The sequence below is a fragment of the Myxine glutinosa genome, chromosome 10, assembly GCF_964187855.1.
Source record: "Myxine glutinosa chromosome 10, kmMyxGlut1.1, whole genome shotgun sequence".
Classification (NCBI taxonomy): Eukaryota; Metazoa; Chordata; class Myxini; order Myxiniformes; family Myxinidae; genus Myxine; species Myxine glutinosa.
Window position 1 is genome coordinate 132679808 of NC_136270.1, and position 23369 is coordinate 132703176.

Below are 23369 nucleotides of genomic sequence, written 5' to 3' on the forward strand. Positions count from 1 at the left end.
AATCTCTTGGTTAACCAGATATAGTCACATGATGTTAAACTCGTGTAAAACCAAAAATGGATCAACAAAATCTCTTGGTTAACCAGATAGAGACACATGATGTTAAACTCGTGTAAAAACAAAAACGGATTAACAAAATCTGTTGGTTAACCAGATATAGTCACATGATGTTAAACTCGTGTAAAACCAAAAATGGATCAACAAAATCTGTTGGTTAACCAGATAGTCACATGATGTTAAACTTGTGTAAAACCAAAAACGGATGAACAAAATCTCTTGGTTAACCAGATATAGTCACATGATGTTAAACTCGTGTAAAACCAAAAATGGATCAACAAAATCTCTTGGTTAACCAGATATAGTCACATGCTGTTAAACTCATGTAAAACCAAAAACGGATTCACAAAATCTCTTGGTTAACCAGATATAGACACATGATGTTGAACTCGTGTAAAAACAAAAACGGATGAGAAAATCTCTTGCTTAACCAGATATAGTCACATGATGTTAAACTCGTGTAAAACCAAAAACGGATTAACAAAATCTCTTGGTTAACCAGATAGACACATGATGTTAAACTCGTGTAAAAACAAAAACGGATTAGAAAATCTCTTGGTTAACCAGATATAGTCACATGATGTTAAATTCGTGTAAAACCAAAAATGGATCAACAAAATCTCTTGGTTAACCAGATATAGTCACATGATGTTAAACTCGTGGAAAAACAAAAACGGATTGGAAAATCTCTTGGTTAACCAGATATAGTCACATGATGTTAAACTCGTGTAAAACCAAAAATGGATTAACAAAATCCCTTGGTTAACAAGATAGTCACCTGATGTTAAACTCGTGTAAAACCAAAAATGGATCAACAAAATCTCTTGGTTAACCAGATATAGTCACATGATGTTAAACTCGTGTAAAAGCAAAAACGGATAAACAAAATCTCTTGGTTAACCAGATATAGTCACATGATGTTAAACTCGTGTAAAACCAAAAACGGATGAACAAAATCTCTTGGTTAACCAGATATAGACACATGATGTTAAACTCGTTTAAAACCAAAAACGGATTCGAAAATCTCTTGGTTAACCAGATAGACACATGATGTTAAACTCGTGTAAAAACAAAAACGGATTAGAAAATCTCTTGGTTAACCAGATATAGTCACATGATGTTAAACTCGTGTAAAACCAAAAATGGATCAACAAAATCTGTTGGTTAACCAGATATTGTCACATGATGTTAAACTCGTGTAAAACCAAAAACGGATTAACAATATCTCTTGGTTAACCAGATATAGTCACATGATGTTAAACTCGTGTAAAACCAAAAACGGATGAACAAAATCTCTTGGTTAACCAGATAGTCACATGATGTTAAACTCGTGTAAAACCAAAAACGGATCAACAAAATCTCTTTTTTAACCAGATATAGTCACATGATGTTAAACTCGTGTAAAATCAAAAATTGATTAACAAAATCTCTTGGTTAACAAGATAGTCACATGATGTTAAACTCGTGTAAAACCAAAAACGGAAAAACAAAATCTCTTGGTTAACCAGATATAGACACATGATGTTAAACTCGTGTAAAAACAAAAACGGATTAGAAAATCTCTTGGTTAACCAGATATAGTCACATGATGTTAAACTCGTGTAAAACCAAAAATGGATGAACAAAATCTCTTGGTTAACCAGATAGTCACATGATGTTAAACTCGTGTAAAACCAAAAACGGATGAACAAAATCTCTTGGTTAACCAGATATAGTCACATGATGTTAAACTCGTGTAAAACCAAAAATGGATCAACAAAATCTCTTGGTTAACCAGATAGAGACACATGATGTTAAACTCGTGTAAAAACAAAAACGGATTAACAAAATCTGTTGGTTAACCAGATATAGTCACATGATGTTAAACTCGTGTAAAATCAAAAATTGATTAACAAAATCTCTTGGTTAACCAGATAGTCACATGATGTTAAACTCGTGTAAAACCAAAAATGGATCAACAAAATCTCTTGGTTAACCAGATAGAGACACATGATGTTAAACTCGTGTAAAACCAAAAATGGATCAACAAAATCTGTTGGTTAACCAGATAGTCACATGATGTTAAACTCGTGTAAAACCAAAAACGGATCAACAAAATCTCTTTTTTAACCAGATATAGTCACATGATGTTAAACTCGTGTGAAATCAAAAATTGATTAACAAAATCTCTTGGTTAACCAGATAGTCACATGATGTTAAACTCGTGTAAAACCAAAAACGGATTAACAATATCTCTTGGTTAACCAGATATAGTCACATGCTGTTAAACTCATGTAAAACCAAAAACGGATTCACAAAATCTCTTGGTTAACCAGATATAGACACATGATGTTGAACTCGTGTAAAAACAAAAACGGATGAGAAAATCTCTTGGTTAACCAGATATAGTCACATGATTTTAAACTCATGTAAAACCAAAAACGGATTAACAAAATCTCTTGGTTAACCAGATAGACACATGATGTTAAACTCGTGTAAAAACAAAAACGGATTAAAAAATCTCTTGGTTAACCAGATATAGTCACATGATGTTAAATTCGTGTAAAACCAAAAACGGATTCACAAAATCTCTTAGTTAACCAGATATAGTCACATGATGTTAAACTCGTGTAAAACCAAAAACGGATTAACAATATCTCTTGGTTAACCAGATATAGTCACATGATGTTAAACTCGTGTAAAACCAAAAACGGATTAACAAAATCTCTTGGTTAACCAGATAGACACATGATGTTAAACTCGTGTAAAAACAAAAACGGATTGGAAAATCTCTTGGTTAACCAGATATAGTCACATGATGTTAAACTCGTGTAAAACCAAAAATGGATTAACAAAATCTCTTGGTTCACAAGATAGTCACATGATGTTAAACTCGTGTAAAACCAAAAACGGATTAACAAAATCTCTTGGTTAACCAGATATAGACACATGATGTTAAACTCGTGTAAAAACAAAAACGGATTAGAAAATCTCTTGGTTAACCAGATATAGTCACATGATGTTAAACTCGTGTAAAACCAAAAATGGATGAACAAAATCTCTTGGTTAACCAGATAGTCACATGATGTTAAACTTGTGTAAAACCAAAAACGGATGAACAAAATCTCTTGGTTAACCAGATATAGTCACATGATGTTAAACTCGTGTAAAACCAAAAATGGATCAACAAAATCTCTTGGTTAACCAGATATAGTCACATGATGTTAAACTCGTGTAAAACCAAAAACGGATTAACAAAATCTCTTGGTTAACCAGATAGACACATGATGTTAAACTCGTGTAAAAACAAAAACGGATTAGAAAATCTCTTGGTTAACCAGATATAGTCACATGATGTTAAATTCGTGTAAAACCAAAAACGGATTCATAAAATCTCTTAGTTAACCAGATATAGTCACATGATGTTAAACTCGTGTAAAACCAAAAATGGATCAACAAAATCTCTTGGTTAACCAGATATAGTCACATGATGTTAAACTCGTGGAAAAACAAAAACGGATTGGAAAATCTCTTGGTTAACCAGATATAGTCACATGATGTTAAACTCGTGTAAAACCAAAAATGGATTAACAAAATCTCTTGGTTAACAAGATAGTCACATGATGTTAAACTCGTGTAAAACCAAAAACGGATAAACAAAATCTCTTGGTTAACCAGATATAGTCACATGATGTTAAACTCGTGTAAAACCAAAAATGGATTAACAAAATCCCTTGGTTAACAAGATAGTCACCTGATGTTAAACTCGTGTAAAACCAAAAATGGATCAACAAAATCTCTTGGTTAACCAGATATAGTCACATGATGTTAAACTCGTGTAAAACCAAAAACGGATAAACAAAATCTCTTGGTTAACCAGATATAGTCACATGATGTTAAACTCGTGTAAAACCAAAAACGGATGAACAAAATCTCTTGGTTAACCCGATATAGACACATGATGTTAAACTCGTTTAAAACCAAAAACGGATTCGAAAATCTCTTGGTTAACCAGATAGACACATGATGTTAAACTCGTGTAAAAACAAAAACGGATTAGAAAATCTCTTGGTTAACCAGATATAGTCACATGATGTTAAACTCGTGTAAAACCAAAAATGGATCAACAAAATCTGTTGGTTAACCAGATATTGTCACATGATGTTAAACTCGTGTAAAACCAAAAACGGATTAACAATATCTCTTGGTTAACCAGATATAGTCACATGATGTTAAACTCGTGTAAAACCAAAAACGGATTCACAAAATCTCTTGGTTAACCAGATATAGACACATGATGTTAAACTCGTGTAAAAACAAAAACGGATTAGAAAATCTCTTGGTTAACCAGATATAGTCACATGATGTTAAACTCGTGTAAATCCAAAAATGGATGAACAAAATCTCTTGGTTAACCAGATAGTCACATGATGTTAAACTCATGTAAAACCAAAAACGGATGAACAAAATCTCTTGGTTAACCAGATATAGTCACATGATGTTAAACTCGTGTAAAACCAAAAATGGATCAACAAAATCTCTTGGTTAACCAGATAGAGACACATGATGTTAAACTCGTGTAAAAACAAAAACGGATTAACAAAATCTGTTGGTTAACCAGATATAGTCACATGATGTTAAACTCGTGTAAAACCAAAAATGGATCAACAAAATCTGTTGGTTAACCAGATAGTCACATGATGTTAAACTTGTGTAAAACCAAAAACGGATGAACAAAATCTCTTGGTTAACCAGATATAGTCACATGATGTTAAACTCGTGTAAAACCAAAAATGGATCAACAAAATCTCTTGGTTAACCAGATATAGTCACATGCTGTTAAACTCATGTAAAACCAAAAACGGATTCACAAAATCTCTTGGTTAACCAGATATAGACACATGATGTTGAACTCGTGTAAAAACAAAAACGGATGAGAAAATCTCTTGCTTAACCAGATATAGTCACATGATGTTAAACTCGTGTAAAACCAAAAACGGATTAACAAAATCTCTTGGTTAACCAGATAGACACATGATGTTAAACTCGTGTAAAAACAAAAACGGATTAGAAAATCTCTTGGTTAACCAGATATAGTCACATGATGTTAAATTCGTGTAAAACCAAAAATGGATCAACAAAATCTCTTGGTTAACCAGATATAGTCACATGATGTTAAACTCGTGGAAAAACAAAAACGGATTGGAAAATCTCTTGGTTAACCAGATATAGTCACATGATGTTAAACTCGTGTAAAACCAAAAATGGATTAACAAAATCCCTTGGTTAACAAGATAGTCACCTGATGTTAAACTCGTGTAAAACCAAAAATGGATCAACAAAATCTCTTGGTTAACCAGATATAGTCACATGATGTTAAACTCGTGTAAAACCAAAAACGGATAAACAAAATCTCTTGGTTAACCAGATATAGTCACATGATGTTAAACTCGTGTAAAACCAAAAACGGATGAACAAAATCTCTTGGTTAACCAGATATAGACACATGATGTTAAACTCGTTTAAAACCAAAAACGGATTCGAAAATCTCTTGGTTAACCAGATATAGTCACATGATGTTAAACTCGTGTAAAACCAAAAATGGATCAACAAAATCTGTTGGTTAACCAGATATTGTCACATGATGTTAAACTCGTGTAAAACCAAAAACGGATTAACAATATCTCTTGGTTAACCAGATATAGTCACATGATGTTAAACTCGTGTAAAACCAAAAACGGATCAACAAAATCTCTTTTTTAACCAAATATAGTCACATGATGTTAAACTCGTGTAAAATCAAAAATTGATTAACAAAATCTCTTGGTTAACAAGATAGTCACATGATGTTAAACTCGTGTAAAACCAAAAACGGAAAAACAAAATCTCTTGGTTAACCAGATATAGACACATGATGTTAAACTCGTGTAAAAACAAAAACGGATTAGAAAATCTCTTGGTTAACCAGATATAGTCACATGATGTTAAACTCGTGTAAAACCAAAAATGGATGAACAAAATCTCTTGGTTAACCAGATAGTCACATGATGTTAAACTCGTGTAAAACCAAAAACGGATGAACAAAATCTCTTGGTTAACCAGATATAGTCACATGATGTTAAACTCGTGTAAAACCAAAAATGGATCAACAAAATCTCTTGGTTAACCAGATAGAGACACATGATGTTAAACTCGTGTAAAAACAAAAACGGATTAACAAAATCTGTTGGTTAACCAGATATAGTCACATGATGTTAAACTCGTGTAAAACCAAAAATGGATCAACAAAATCTGTTGGTTAACCAGATAGTCACATGATGTTAAACTCGTGTAAAACCAAAAACGGATCAACAAAATCTCTTTTTTAACCAGATATAGTCACATGATGTTAAACTCGTGTAAAATCAAAAATTGATTAACAAAATCTCTTGGTTAACCAGATAGTCACATGATGTTAAACTCGTGTAAAACCAAAAATGGATCAACAAAATCTCTTGGTTAACCAGATAGAGACACATGATGTTAAACTCGTGTAAAACCAAAAATGGATCAACAAAATCTGTTGGTTAACCAGAAAGTCACATGATGTTAAACTCGTGTAAAACCAAAAACGGATCAACAAAATCTCTTTTTTAACCAGATATAGTCACATGATGTTAAACTCGTGTGAAATCAAAAATTGATTAACAAAATCTCTTGGTTAACCAGATAGTCACATGATGTTAAACTCGTGTAAAACCAAAAACGGATTAACAATATCTCTTGGTTAACCAGATATAGTCACATGCTGTTAAACTCATGTAAAACCAAAAACGGATTCACAAAATCTCTTGGTTAACCAGATATAGACACATGATGTTGAACTCGTGTAAAAACAAAAACGGATGAGAAAATCTCTTGGTTAACCAGATATAGTCACATGATTTTAAACTCATGTAAAACCAAAAACGGATTAACAAAATCTCTTGGTTAACCAGATAGACACATGATGTTAAACTCGTGTAAAAACAAAAACGGATTAAAAAATCTCTTGGTTAACCAGATATAGTCACATGATGTTAAATTCGTGTAAAACCAAAAACGGATTCACAAAATCTCTTAGTTAACCAGATATAGTCACATGATGTTAAACTCGTGTAAAACCAAAAACGGATTAACAATATCTCTTGGTTAACCAGATATAGTCACATGATGTTAAACTCGTGTAAAACCAAAAACGGATTAACAAAATCTCTTGGTTAACCAGATAGACACATGATGTTAAACTCGTGTAAAAACAAAAACGGATTGGAAAATCTCTTGGTTAACCAGATATAGTCACATGATGTTAAACTCGTGTAAAACCAAAAATGGATTAACAAAATCTCTTGGTTCACAAGATAGTCACATGATGTTAAACTCGTGTAAAACCAAAAACGGATTAACAAAATCTCTTGGTTAACCAGATATAGACACATGATGTTAAACTCGTGTAAAAACAAAAACGGATTAGAAAATCTCTTGGTTAACCAGATATAGTCACATGATGTTAAACTCGTGTAAAACCAAAAATGGATGAACAAAATCTCTTGGTTAACCAGATAGTCACATGATGTTAAACTTGTGTAAAACCAAAAACGGATGAACAAAATCTCTTGGTTAACCAGATATAGTCACATGATGTTAAACTCGTGTAAAACCAAAAATGGATCAACAAAATCTCTTGGTTAACCAGATATAGTCACATGCTGTTAAACTCATGTAAAACCAAAAACGGATTCACAAAATCTCTTGGTTAACCAGATATAGACACATGATGTTGAACTCGTGTAAAAACAAAAACGGATGAGAAAATCTCTTGGTTAACCAGATATAGTCACATGATGTTAAACTCGTGTAAAACCAAAAACGGATTAACAAAATCTCTTGGTTAACCAGATAGACACATGATGTTAAACTCGTGTAAAAACAAAAACGGATTAGAAAATCTCTTGGTTAACCAGATATAGTCACATGATGTTAAATTCGTGTAAAACCAAAAACGGATTCATAAAATCTCTTAGTTAACCAGATATAGTCACATGATGTTAAACTCGTGTAAAACCAAAAATGGATCAACAAAATCTCTTGGTTAACCAGATATAGTCACATGATGTTAAACTCGTGGAAAAACAAAAACGGATTGGAAAATCTCTTGGTTAACCAGATATAGTCACATGATGTTAAACTCGTGTAAAACCAAAAATGGATTAACAAAATCTCTTGGTTAACAAGATAGTCACATGATGTTAAACTCGTGTAAAACCAAAAACGGATAAACAAAATCTCTTGGTTAACCAGATATAGTCACATGATGTTAAACTCGTGTAAAACCAAAAATGGATGAACAAAATCTCTTGGTTAACCAGATAGTCACATGATGTTAAACTCGTGTAAAACCAAAAACGGATAAACAAAATCTCTTGGTTAACCAGATATAGTCACATGATGTTAAACTCGTGTAAAACCAAAAATGGATTAACAAAATCCCTTGGTTAACAAGATAGTCACCTGATGTTAAACTCGTGTAAAACCAAAAATGGATCAACAAAATCTCTTGGTTAACCAGATATAGTCACATGATGTTAAACTCGTGTAAAACCAAAAACGGATAAACAAAATCTCTTGGTTAACCAGATATAGTCACATGATGTTAAACTCGTGTAAAACCAAAAACGGATGAACAAAATCTCTTGGTTAACCCGATATAGACACATGATGTTAAACTCGTTTAAAACCAAAAACGGATTCGAAAATCTCTTGGTTAACCAGATAGACACATGATGTTAAACTCGTGTAAAAACAAAAACGGATTAGAAAATCTCTTGGTTAACCAGATATAGTCACATGATGTTAAACTCGTGTAAAACCAAAAATGGATCAACAAAATCTGTTGGTTAACCAGATATTGTCACATGATGTTAAACTCGTGTAAAACCAAAAACGGATTAACAATATCTCTTGGTTAACCAGATATAGTCACATGATGTTAAACTCGTGTAAAACCAAAAACGGATTCACAAAATCTCTTGGTTAACCAGATATAGACACATGATGTTAAACTCGTGTAAAAACAAAAACGGATTAGAAAATCTCTTGGTTAACCAGATATAGTCACATGATGTTAAACTCGTGTAAATCCAAAAATGGATGAACAAAATCTCTTGGTTAACCAGATAGAGACACATGATGTTAAACTCATGTAAAACCAAAAACGGATGAACAAAATCTCTTGGTTAACCAGATATAGTCACATGATGTTAAACTCGTGTAAAACCAAAAATGGATCAACAAAATCTCTTGGTTAACCAGATAGAGACACATGATGTTAAACTCGTGTAAAAACAAAAACGGATTAACAAAATCTGTTGGTTAACCAGATATAGTCACATGATGTTAAACTCGTGTAAAACCAAAAATGGATCAACAAAATCTGTTGGTTAACCAGATAGTCACATGATGTTAAACTTGTGTAAAACCAAAAACGGATCAACAAAATCTCTTTTTTAACCAGATATAGTCACATGATGTTAAACTCGTGTAAAATCAAAAATTGATTAACAAAATCTCTTGGTTAACCAGATATAGACACATGATGTTAAACTCGTGTAAAACCAAAAACGGATAAACAAAATCTCTTGGTTAACCAGATATAGACACATGATGTTAAACTCGTGTAAAAACAAAAACGGATTAGAAAATCTCTTGGTTAACCAGATATAGTCACATGATGTTAAACTCGTGTAAAACCAAAAACGGATTAACAAAATCTCTTGGTTAACCAGATAGACACATGATGTTAAACTCGTGTAAAAACAAAAACGGATTGGAAAATCTCTTGGTTAACCAGATATAGTCACATGATGTTAAACTCGTGTAAAACCAAAAATGGATGAACAAAATCTCTTGGTTAACAAGATAGTCACATGATGTTAAACTCGTGTAAAACCAAAAACGGATTAACAAAATCTCTTGGTTAACCAGATATAGACACATGATGTTAAACTCGTGTAAAAACAAAAACGGATTAGAAAATCTCTTGGTTAACCAGATATAGTCACATGATGTTAAACTCGTGTAAAACCAAAAATGGATGAACAAAATCTCTTGGTTAACCAGATAGTCACATGATGTTAAACTCGTGTAAAACCAAAAACGGATGAACAAAATCTCTTGGTTAACCAGATATAGTCACATGATGTTAAACTCGTGTAAAACCAAAAATGGATCAACAAAATCTCTTGGTTAACCAGATATAGTCACATGCTGTTAAACTCGTGCAAAACCAAAAACGGATTAACAAAATCTCTTGGTTAACCAGATATAGACACATGATGTTGAACTCGTGTAAAAACAAAAACGGATGAGAAAATCTCTTGGTTAACCAGATATAATCACATGATGTTAAACTTGTATAAAACCAAAAAAGGATTAACAAAATCTCTTGGTTAACCAGATAGACACATGATGTTAAACTCGTGTAAAAACAAAAACGGATTAGAAAATCTCTTGGTTAACCAGATATAGTCACACGATGTTAAACTCGTGTAAAACCAAAAATGGATGAACAAAATCTCTTGGTTAACCAGATAGTCACATGATGTTAAACTCGTGTAAAACCAAAAACGGATGAACAAAATCTCTTGGTTAACCAGATATAGTCACATGATGTTAAACTCGTGTAAAACCAAAAATGGATCAACAAAATCTCTTGGTTAACCAGATATAGTCACATGCTGTTAAACTCATGTAAAACCAAAAACGGATTCAAAAAATCTCTTGGTTAACCAGATATAGACACATGATGTTGAACTCGTGTAAAAACAAAAACGGATGAGAAAATCTCTTGGTTAACCAGATATAGTCACATGATGTTAAACTCGTGTAAAACCAAAAACGGATTAACAAAATCTCTTGGTTAACCAGATAGACACATGATGTTAAACTCGTGTAAAAACAAAAACGGATTAGAAAATCTCTTGGTTAACCAGATATAGTCACATGATGTTAAATTCGTGTAAAACCAAAAACGGATTCATAAAATCTCTTAGTTAACCAGATATAGTCACATGATGTTAAACTCGTGTAAAACCAAAAATGGATGAACAAAATCTCTTGGTTAACCAGATAGTCACATGATGTTAAACTCGTGTAAAACCAAAAACGGATAAACAAAATCTCTTGGTTAACCAGATATAGTCACATGATGTTAAACTCGTGTAAAACCAAAAATGGATTAACAAAATCCCTTGGTTAACAAGATAGTCACCTGATGTTAAACTCGTGTAAAACCAAAAATGGATCAACAAAATCTCTTGGTTAACCAGATATAGTCACATGATGTTAAACTCGTGTAAAACCAAAAACGGATAAACAAAATCTCTTGGTTAACCAGATATAGTCACATGATGTTAAACTCGTGTAAAACCAAAAACGGATGAACAAAATCTCTTGGTTAACCAGATATAGACACATGATGTTAAACTCGTTTAAAACCAAAAACGGATTCGAAAATCTCTTGGTTAACCAGATAGACACATGATGTTAAACTCGTGTAAAAACAAAAACGGATTAGAAAATCTCTTGGTTAACCAGATATAGTCACATGATGTTAAACTCGTGTAAAACCAAAAATGGATCAACAAAATCTGTTGGTTAACCAGATATTGTCACATGATGTTAAACTCGTGTAAAACCAAAAACGGATTAACAATATCTCTTGGTTAACCAGATATAGTCACATGATGTTAAACTCGTGTAAAACCAAAAACGGATTCACAAAATCTCTTGGTTAACCAGATATAGACACATGATGTTAAACTCGTGTAAAAACAAAAACGGATTAGAAAATCTCTTGGTTAACCAGATATAGTCACATGATGTTAAACTCGTGTAAATCCAAAAATGGATGAACAAAATCTCTTGGTTAACCAGATAGTCACATGATGTTAAACTCATGTAAAACCAAAAACGGATGAACAAAATCTCTTGGTTAACCAGATATAGTCACATGATGTTAAACTCGTGTAAAACCAAAAATGGATCAACAAAATCTCTTGGTTAACCAGATAGAGACACATGATGTTAAACTCGTGTAAAAACAAAAACGGATTAACAAAATCTGTTGGTTAACCAGATATAGTCACATGATGTTAAACTCGTGTAAAACCAAAAATGGATCAACAAAATCTCTTGGTTAACCAGATATAGTCACATGATGTTAAACTCGTGTAAAACCAAAAACGGATCAACAAAATCTCTTGGTTAACCAGATATAGACACATGATGTTAAACTCGTGTAAAAACAAAAACGGATTAGAAAATCTCTTGGTTAACCAGATATAGTCACATGATGTTAAACTCGTGTAAAACCAAAAATGGATGAACAAAATCTCTTGGTTAACCAGATAGTCACATGATGTTAAACTCGTGTAAAACCAAAAACGGATGAACAAAATCTCTTGGTTAACCAGATATAGTCACATGATGTTAAACTCGTGTAAAACCAAAAATGGATCAACAAAATCTCTTGGTTAACCAGATATAGTCACATGCTGTTAAACTCATGTAAAACCAAAAACGGATTCACAAAATCTCTTGGTTATCCAGATATAGACACATGATGTTGAACTCGTGTAAAAACAAAAACGGATGAGAAAATCTCTTGGTTAACCAGATATAGTCACATGATGTTAAACTCGTGTAAAACCAAAAACGGATTAACAAAATCTCTTGGTTAACCAGATAGACACATGATGTTAAACTCGTGTAAAAACAAAAACGGATTAGAAAATCTCTTGGTTAACCAGATATAGTCACATGATGTTAAATTCGTGTAAAACCAAAAACGGATTCATAAAATCTCTTAGTTAACCAGATATAGTCACATGATGTTAAACTCGTGTAAAACCAAAAATGGATCAACAAAATCTCTTGGTTAACCAGATATAGTCACATGATGTTAAACTCGTGGAAAAACAAAAACGGATTGGAAAATCTCTTGGTTAACCAGATATAGTCACATGATGTTAAACTCGTGTAAAACCAAAAATGGATTAACAAAATCTCTTGGTTAACAAGATAGTCACATGATGTTAAACTCGTGTAAAACCAAAAACGGATAAACAAAATCTCTTGGTGAACCAGATATAGTCACATGATGTTAAACTCGTGTAAAACCAAAAATGGATGAACAAAATCTCTTGGTTAACCAGATATAGTCACATGATGTTAAACTCGTGTAAAACCAAAAATGGATCAACAAAATCTGTTGGTTAACCAGATATAGTCACATGATGTTAAACTCGTGTAAAACCAAAAATGGATCAACAAAATCTGTTGGTTAACCAGATAGTCACATGATGTTAAACTCGTGTAAAACCAAAAACGGATTAACAAAATCTCTTGGTTAACCAGATAGACACATGATGTTAAACTCGTGTAAAAACAAAAACGGATTGGAAAATCTCTTGGTTAACCAGATATAGTCACATGATGTTAAACTCGTGTAAAACCAAAAATGGATTAACAAAATCTCTTGGTTAACCAGATATAGACACATGATGTTAAACTCGTGTAAAAACAAAAACGGATTAGAAAATCTCTTGGTTAACCAGATATAGTCACATGATGTTAAACTCGTGTAAAACCAAAAATGGATGAACAAAATCTCTTGGTTAACCAGATAGTCACATGATGTTAAACTCGTGTAAAACCAAAAACGGATGAACAAAATCTCTTGGTTAACCAGATATAGTCACATGATGTTAAACTCGTGTAAAACCAAAAATGGATCAACAAAATCTCTTGGTTAACCAGATATAGTCACATGCTGTTAAACTCGTGCAAAACCAAAAACGGATTAACAAAATCTCTTGGTTAACCAGATATAGACACATGATGTTGAACTCGTGTAAAAACAAAAACGGATGAGAAAATCTCTTGGTTAACCAGATATAATCACATGATGTTAAACTCGTATAAAACCAAAAACGGATTGGAAAATCTCTTGGTTAACCAGATATAGTCGCATGATGTTAATCTCGTGGAAAAACAAAAACGGATTGGAAAATCTCTTGGTTAACCAGATATAGTCACATGATGTTAAACTCATGTAAAACCAAAAATGGATTAACAAAATCTCTTGGTTAACCAGATATAGTCACATGATGTTAAACTCGTGTGAAACCAAAAATGGATTAACAAAATCTCTTGGTTAACAAGATATAGTCACATGATGGTAAACTCGTGTAAAACCAAAAATGGATCAACAAAATCTCTTGGTTAACCAGATATAGACACATGATGTTAAACTCGTGTAAAAACAAAAACGGATTAGAAAATCTCTTGGTTAACCAGATATAGTCACATGATGTTAAACTCGTGTAAAACCAAAAATGGATGAACAAAATCTCTTGGTTAACCAGATATAGTCACATGATGTTAAACTCGTGTAAAACCAAAAATGGATTAACAAAATCTCTTGGTTAACAAGATAGTCACATGATGTTAAACTCGTGTAAAACCAAAAATGGATTAACAAAATCTCTTGGTTAACCAGATATAGTCACATGATGTTAAACTCATGTAAAACCAAAAATGGATCAACAAAATCTCTTGGTTAACCAGATAGGGACACATGATGTTAAACTCGTGTAAAACCAAAAATGGATTAACAAAATCTCTTGGTTAACAAGATAGTCACATGATGTTAAACTCATGTAAAAACAAAAACGGATGAGAAAATCTCTTGGTTAACCAGATATAGTCACATGATGTTAAACTCGTGTAAAACCAAAAACGGATTAACAAAATCTCTTGGTTAACCAGATAGACACATGATGTTAAACTCGTGTAAAAACAAAAACGGATTAGAAAATCTCTTGGTTAACCAGATATAGTCACATGATGTTAAATTCGTGTAAAACCAAAAACGGATTCATAAAATCTCTTAGTTAACCAGATATAGTCACATGATGTTAAACTCGTGTAAAACCAAAAATGGATCAACAAAATCTCTTGGTTAACCAGATATAGTCACATGATGTTAAACTCGTGGAAAAACAAAAACGGATTGGAAAATCTCTTGGTTAACCAGATATAGTCACATGATGTTAAACTCGTTTAAAACCAAAAACGGATTCGAAAATCTCTTGGTTAACGAGATAGACACATGATGTTAAACTCGTGAGTAGTGTATATATGTTGCTTCTGGGACACTCTCATTTTCCCATTGACTTACATGTTAATTTTTCCCCTCCCTTATTGCCCCTAAACACCTCTATTTCTCTCACCCTGTTCTTTACGAACCTTCTAACCTTTTGACATGTTATCCTTATTCATTAGACCACTTAAACAATGGTCCTTCTGTGTGAACCTGTGATCCTTCTGACCTTATGGACCTTTTAACCTTTTACTCTTAATATCATCTGGTGAATCATCTTTGACCCACTCAAACAACGACCCTACAAATATTTGTTTATGTGTGGGAAATAATTTAATTCTCCTACAACTCTCCTCACCGTCTAATACATTAACAAAAAATATGTTTGAGTTTGGTTCTTTATTAAGATATTTTAACTGAGCTAAGATAAAATGGTAAACCTCCCTCAATGTTCTTGTTTGAGCGCCTCCAGTGCCACACACTTTTTGGTAGGCTCTGCCCACCTTTTGTTAAGCTCCGTCCACTTTTTGGTAAACCCCGCCCACTTTTGGTAAGCCACGCCCACCTTTTACTAAGCCCCGCCCACTTTTTGTTAGGCCACGCCCACTTTTGCTATGTCCCGCCCACTTTTGCTACGCTCCGCCCACTTTTGCTAAGTCCCACCCACTTTATAAACTCTTCAGCATTGTATCATTTCCAGGTAATACATTACATCATTTTCAGGGAATTTCCATCACATCATTTCCAGTTAAGACACGCCCAGGGAATTTCCACAGGAAATGACACACACCCAGCCCTTCTTATAAAAGGCACCGACCACACAGGCTTTTTCAAACACGCTTTCTGCTTCACTTGAGAATGGACTCCTATGCCGAAATGGAATGGGATAACTTTGCTATTCCTTGGAGTCCTACTACCTGTGTAGAACTCAACCTTCAGATTGATGAACTGGACTCGAACCTCTTATCAATGGAGGTAAGTTTGTTTATTTATTTATTTATTTATTTAATTTTTTTTTTTTTTTTTTTTTTTTTAGATGAGACTCATGTAAGAGTTAACAAAGTTTATTTTAATATTCATAGAGCTTGATTTATACAAATAAAAATATTGTATTAAATTAATACATTGTTATTTTCTTTCACAGGAAATTGTATCTGAGATACGAAATGAAAATTCTGCTTTTAACACAACTTGGGATGAAGTTATTTTTTTGTTTGAAGACATTTTGAACAACCAAGACCCCCAGAACGAGTTCTACCTTGATGACCCAGCCAAAGAGTTATACCTTGGAGATCCACAAAATCCTGAAAAAGAGTTTTACCATGATGATACTTGTTGTGAGTTATCAAAACAAAACCCACTGAACAAGTTCTACCTTGATGAGCCAGAATACAAGTCATACATTGGAGACCCACAAATTTCTGAAAATTGGGAAAGGGGAGTTCTCCCTGATGGTCCGCAGTTATACTATGTGAGACACATCATAGAAACCCTAAAAAATTGTGAAATGGGAATTCTCCCTGATGGTCCGCAGTTATACTATGTGAGACACATCATAGAAACCCTAAAAAATTGGGCAAGGAGAGTTCTCCCTGATGGTCCGCAGTTATACTATGTGAGACACATCATAGAAACCCTAAAAAATTGGGAAACGGGAATTCTCCCTGATGGTCCGCAGTTATACTATGTGAGACACATCATAGAAACCCTAAAAAATTGGGCAAGGAGAGTTCTCCCTGATGGTCCGCAGTTATACTATGTGAGACACATCATAGAAACCCTAAAAAATTGGGAAAGGGAAGTTTTCCCTGATGGTCCCCAGTTATACTATGTGAGACTTATCACGGAAACCCCAAATATTTCTGAAAATTGTGGTTCTACCTTGGGGACTTGGAAAGATGGTTATATTTTTGGAGACTCGGAATGGGGGTTTTGTTTTGATGACTCGGAATGTGATACCTATCTTGGAGGCTCAACAGGAATGTGGTTATACCTTGGGAACTTGGAAAGTTGGTTTTATTTTGGAGACTCTACCTGTGGGGTCCATCTTGGAGACTCTTTGGATTCTAAAGCAATGAACAATGTTCTTTGTTTAATGACGCTTGATTTAAGCAATATCAAGAAAGTTCGAGGAAGAAAATGCTGGAAAATTCTTTCTTCCCATTTCTACTTCTTCAAACTTGAAAGCCTTGAAAGACAGAATTGGAAGAAGAGGAAAAAAAAAAAATGAAATACATATTTTTTTAAAAGAAGAAAAAAAAGATTATGTTAGGGTTTGGGTGGGATTTTGAATGTGAGGGTTAGGGATGGGGTTGGGTTAGGGATGGGGTTGGGTTAGGGTTGGGATTTTGAATGTGAGGGTTGGGGTTGGGTTAGGGATGGGATTGGGTTAGGGTTGGGATTTTGAATGTGAGGGTTAGGGATGGGTTGGGGTTGGGTTAGGGATGGGGTTGGGTTAGGGTTGGGATTTTGAATGTGAGGGTTAGGGATGGGGTTGGGTTAGGGATGGGGTTGGGTTAGGGATGGGGTTGGGTTAGGGATGGGGTTGGGTTAGGGATGGGGTTGGGTTAGGGATGGGGTTGGGTTAGGAATGGGTTGGGTTAGGGATGGGGTTGGGTTAGGGATGGGTTTGGGTTAGGGATGGGTTTGGGTTAGGGATGGGTTTGGGTTAGGGATGGGGTTGGGTTAGGGTTTGTATATTATTATGACTCACTCACACATACACAAAAGTTAAGCCCCAACTGGAAAGTTGAGGGATTCTGTGTTTGGGGTTCACAGATTTAAAAACGTATCCCCATTATACACACACAAAAGTTAAGCCCCAACTGAAAAGTTGTGGGATTCTGTGTTTGGGGTTCACAGATTTAAAAACGTATCCCCATTACATTTTATTTATTTCTTTATTATTTTCAAGGGTATTATCTGCTTACTTGTGTTTTTTGTAATTCTTGTGAGTAAAATGAACCCAAGATTTCTTCTCCATTTAAATCATATAATTTGTAGGTCCAAGGGACTGTATCCATTACATCAACGATTTTAAATAATTCATTAGTCCATCTCTTTGTATAACCTTTCTCAAAATGGCTTTTCCATTTGTATATTCTTACAATATCACCAACTTTAAACTTGGGCTTTCTCAAATTAATCTCCTTTTCATATTCTAATTTTGTAAATGTTTCTGATGGTTTTGATTTTGTTGATGAATGAACTGTATTATTGTAATTATCTACAATATCCTGAATTAAATACACCCATTTTTGAGAACTGAGTTGTGTGAATTTTTTATATAATTTCTCTTTTAAAGTACGATTAAAACGCTCAATAACAACTGCCTTTCCTTCATTAAAGGTGCTGTATAATTTAATACCCTTCCCCTTAAGAAATTTCATGAATATTTTGTTATAGAACTCTGTTCCCTCATCAGTCCATAACTTCTTTGGTTTCCTTTTATCCCGATCAAATATTCGCTTAAAGGCTAACATTAAAGTATCACCCCTTTTATTTTTTAAAGGGACAACCCAGGCAAATCTACTCCTCAAATCAATAACGGTTAAAGCATACCTGTATCCCCTGTCATTATTCAATTCAATTAAATCAGCGGACCATATGTGGTCGGTGTATTTAGAATAAACCTTCCTTCTTTTAAACTTTGTGATTATAGGTTTGTGTAATTCTTCAGCCAAAAGCTCCTCAGTCTTGATGACATCATTAGAGCCTAATAGTTTTTTGAGGAATAACCAAGACCAAGTTTCAATTTAGCATTTATCAAATTTCTCACAATAAACCTATCAACTTTCTCTCTCAACGTTGGATTTTGTATCAAAGACAAATTATACAACATTTCGCTGTCGGCTTTATGTTTTTCAGTCAACGTAGTGGTATTTCCATAAGCAATATCATGCTTCATACACACTTCGTCAACCCTATTTGTAGGTTTAGACCAAGGTTTAGGATTGTCAGCCTTATCTAATCTTTTATCCAAGTTTGTTCCTGGACCACAGAAAGAATACCCTGGAAGGTGTAATTCCCCTGGAATTCCAGTTGTTGTAAATTTACTTCCTGACAGAAACTTTTGTATGTCTCCTCCACTTTTAGGAGATATGAATTGGCACTTTTTAGAGCCACACACTTGACATATTCCTTTTTGATAAACTCTATTATTTTTAGCTTTAACATAAGAGATATTTTTAGATTTAGTTTTCTTTTTACATTTGAGACAATAACTCATATTTATTTATCAGAAAAATTCCGACAGAGTATCAAAACCTTTTTGGTTTTCAACATATACATTTCAATCTTTATTTTTAAAACATAAAGAATCCTAAGGAATGCCTTCACTCTCTCCTCCATTTATTTACAAATAAAAACTAACTAAAGTCAATGACACCAACATCATCAATCACATAATCTTTTCCTTCTTCTTCTTCTTCTTCACCACTTTCTCGTTTAAATCTCCTCCCTGAAATTGAAGACATTGACGTTGTTATTTTTGAAACCATTATCTTCATAAGAGTTGTTAATTCTTTAATTTCCTCTTCTGTGCGTTGAGATTGATTTATTTGCTGTAATACACTCAATCTTTTACGAATCTCACTGATTTCCATCTTTTTATATTTTTCCTCCCTCTCTCTTTGCTCCCTTTCCTCCCTCTCCTCCTTCTCCTTTTTCTCCCTCTCCTCCTTTTTCTCCCTCTCCTCCTCCTTTTTCTCCCTCTCCTCCTTCTCCTCCCTCTCCCTTTCCTCCTTCTCCTTTTTCTCTCTTTCCTCCTTCTCTTCTTCAACTCCTTCCTCATCCCTTGCTACCCTTGAGTTTGAACCCCAAAGAATATTATACATATACTCATCTGGATTTTGAGATATTCTTGTATCTATAATTATTTTTCTCATAATAGGATACCAATAAGATTTGTTGACGATTTCTAAAAGAGTTTTATATTTCATAACTTTGAGAAGTTCATTTTTATTTAATATTTTAAACAAGTCTCTATTTGTGGGTTTAACAATATCAGTATAAGGCCAGTTTTTTATGACAAAATTCCCATGTATATGCTCCAAATCATAAGGTATGTAATACCGAGCACCCTTTTCTTGTAGGTATCCTTGAATACAAAAATTATAATTCTCTTGTAGTCTTCTTCCTGCCATTTATGTATCAGAAATATATGTGAGATTAATATTATGACAGGTAATACCACCCCATCTTCCCACTACCAAATCGGTTTGTATTCCTCGGCTTTCTATCCTTATCTCATTACCTTCCTTCTTTGTCATGCGAACCATCGCTATACTATCATATATTTTTATTTTCTTAAAATCACGTATTTGTTGTTTACTAATTGTACTTCCACATAAATCCTTATCTTCACCAAGTGGATAATATTCTTCTTTACGAGACTGATTTAAATCATGTAGGTCTTCTATGTTTATTGAAAAAGACCAATTATACCCTAAATCAGGCATATCATACCCCCATTTATTAATTCGCATATTAACTAAATGTCCTTTATGAAATTTAATTGTAAGCAGGTAGTTAAATTCAATGAGGAAAGGTGTATGGTCAGTATAACCAGGTGTTGTGGTTGTAAATTTTACTTGTTTCACAAAACGTGCTGTTTTCTTTAAAGATATATATTGTGATAAATCACTGAATCTAATCAAGTCATTCGCATCTGTAGGGTTTGGATAATTGATTAATTTATAAGTATTCTTCATATTAATATTTTTACTTACACTATATTTTTGTCGTTCAGCCTGTGCCTTTGTATAATAATTTGATAAATCAATATCCTGAGAGGATTTTCCAAAGATAGAACCATCTTTTCCAACATAGGTCATTTATATTAGATAAAAAATGATATCATAAAAATTTTCATTATTGTTGAGTTGAAATAATACATATAAACATAATTGGCCACAACATTTAGAATTAATTTCTTGAACTTGGAATGTTTGATAAACACCATTCTGTAAGAATTGTATTACTTCAACAGGTGGTGGCATACCATAACTATCAAAATAATATTTATCCTGACTATTATGAATACAAACCCAATGAGAACCATTCTGTGTGTCTAAATTCATAATAATATTCTTTGTATTCTTATTTATATGTATTAATTCATCTCTCATACAAATAACCACATTATCAATTTTTAGTGTTTTACAATACTTAGCTAGTTCTATATTTGACGTTGTATTCTTTCCAAATTGTTTAAACCATTTATCCATTTATTTATGAGAAAGATACAATCCATTACCCCGTTTAGTTAGTTTAACACCCGCTTGAGCGATAGAGGAAAGCATATCTCCAACCAACAATCTAGCTTTATCAGGTAGACTTTCAAGTTTTTGAGCAAAATCTACAATTACACCACTTCCACTAATTTGTTTCTCCAACTCCTTGTTATGTCTTTCCAATTCTTTTTGAGCTTTTAGTTGTGCCTTCCTTTCGTTAGCAGTTTTTACCGCTGCTGAAATACCACCAGTCAATGCTCCCGCCGCACTTAAACCAGCAAATAAAGGAATTAGAAACGGGAGAAATCCTCCTCTTGACTCATCTATTGAATATTTCTTTAACATAGGTTTCGTCATTTTAATTTTAAGTGATCCAACATCATTTAGTGTTTTTACTTGTGTGTGTGTGAGTAAAACATCAATTCTTACAGCTCCTTTTCTTTGAATTGTATTAACATTAATAATACAAGGCTTTTGATTTTGAATACAAGATGTTAATTTATTAAGATTGATTTGATTAACATATACCCCAACCATTTATTTATGAGAAAAAACCTATGTGATATTAATCATAACACCATTATCTGTATTAATCTGTAATTCTGTTTCCTCCAAAAGCAAACAATATGCATTAACCTCTTCACTCTCCCCTCTTTCAATGTATAGAGAAGTATCCACTCGATTAGACTTTATAGTTTCCTTTTGAGAACTCAGGTCAATTGCGTAGATTGTATAAAGTTTTTGAAACGCAACCATATCCAAAATAGGATCATTATTACCATTACTTTCACACACCTTTTGGTAGGACTTGTAGGCTTCCGCATAATCATTTTTTTCCCAATCAATTTCCAATCTATCTCGTGGATAAAATGTGCCATCAAGAGAAACCCGAAGTTGTTTCACCTTAGCATTATCACTCAGCGCATTATTCTTATTAGTACCGTCCTCTCCATCTGGTTTTTTAAAAATGAGCCAGAGGTATCGTGGCTTTCCTTGAAGAACACCCAAATTCCAAGTGTAGGTAGTGTGTTCCAGTTTAACGTGTTGACATCTTCTTTTAAGGTATGATACATTTAGCGGTTTCTTTGAGTTAAGTCTTCTATTTAACATCTCTTCCGTTTTAAGATTAGGAGTATATTCACTGATATACCAACACAAATCATTAATAACAAATTTATTGTTGTCTCCAAAAGCATTTTCATCCCCAAAAAGCAACCTATTTACATTATCATTCCTTTGTAGTTGAAATCTAATTTTAAGACCATACAAAACTTTATCATAATCGCAAAATCCAAATATACCTTTAAGAGGTACTGCTACGGTAAAACTATTCACTGCTTTTGTTTCATCATTATACATTGACTTCCTTTGACTATAACCAGGGTCTGCGTTTGTACCCGTTGACATATCAGGAATAAAACCTTCAACAGCTCCCTTACCCATTCTATCACTAAACGAATATAGTGTAAATTTCATCATTTCAGATGTAGCAGAGACATAATCAACCGCTTCAACCTCTTGTGTTCCAATATACAGGCGGACACTGTCAAACATTTTCCAGAAGAAATCATTTACGAGTGTAGCATTAGTATTATTCGCAGCCTTAGTGAATTTAAATTTACACAGCAAGAAACTATCAGCTATATTCAAGTAAGTTTGTTGATTATTTATTTCAAAACTTTTTGTTCCGTTTGAATTCCAGTCTGTTCCTGTTATAGCATTTACCTTAAAATAGTCTTCCTTTTTAGTGGAGTTTGAAATGATAATCGTATCATCCAAATCATAGATACTATCAATCGCTTCCATACTTGTATTTATATAGCATTAAAATTGTTGAAACCCTGACCCAAGTATTTTAATGATTTTTTGTCGTTCTTGTGAAGATAGTTGAGTTTTACCTTTTTTTATTTCTTTGATTG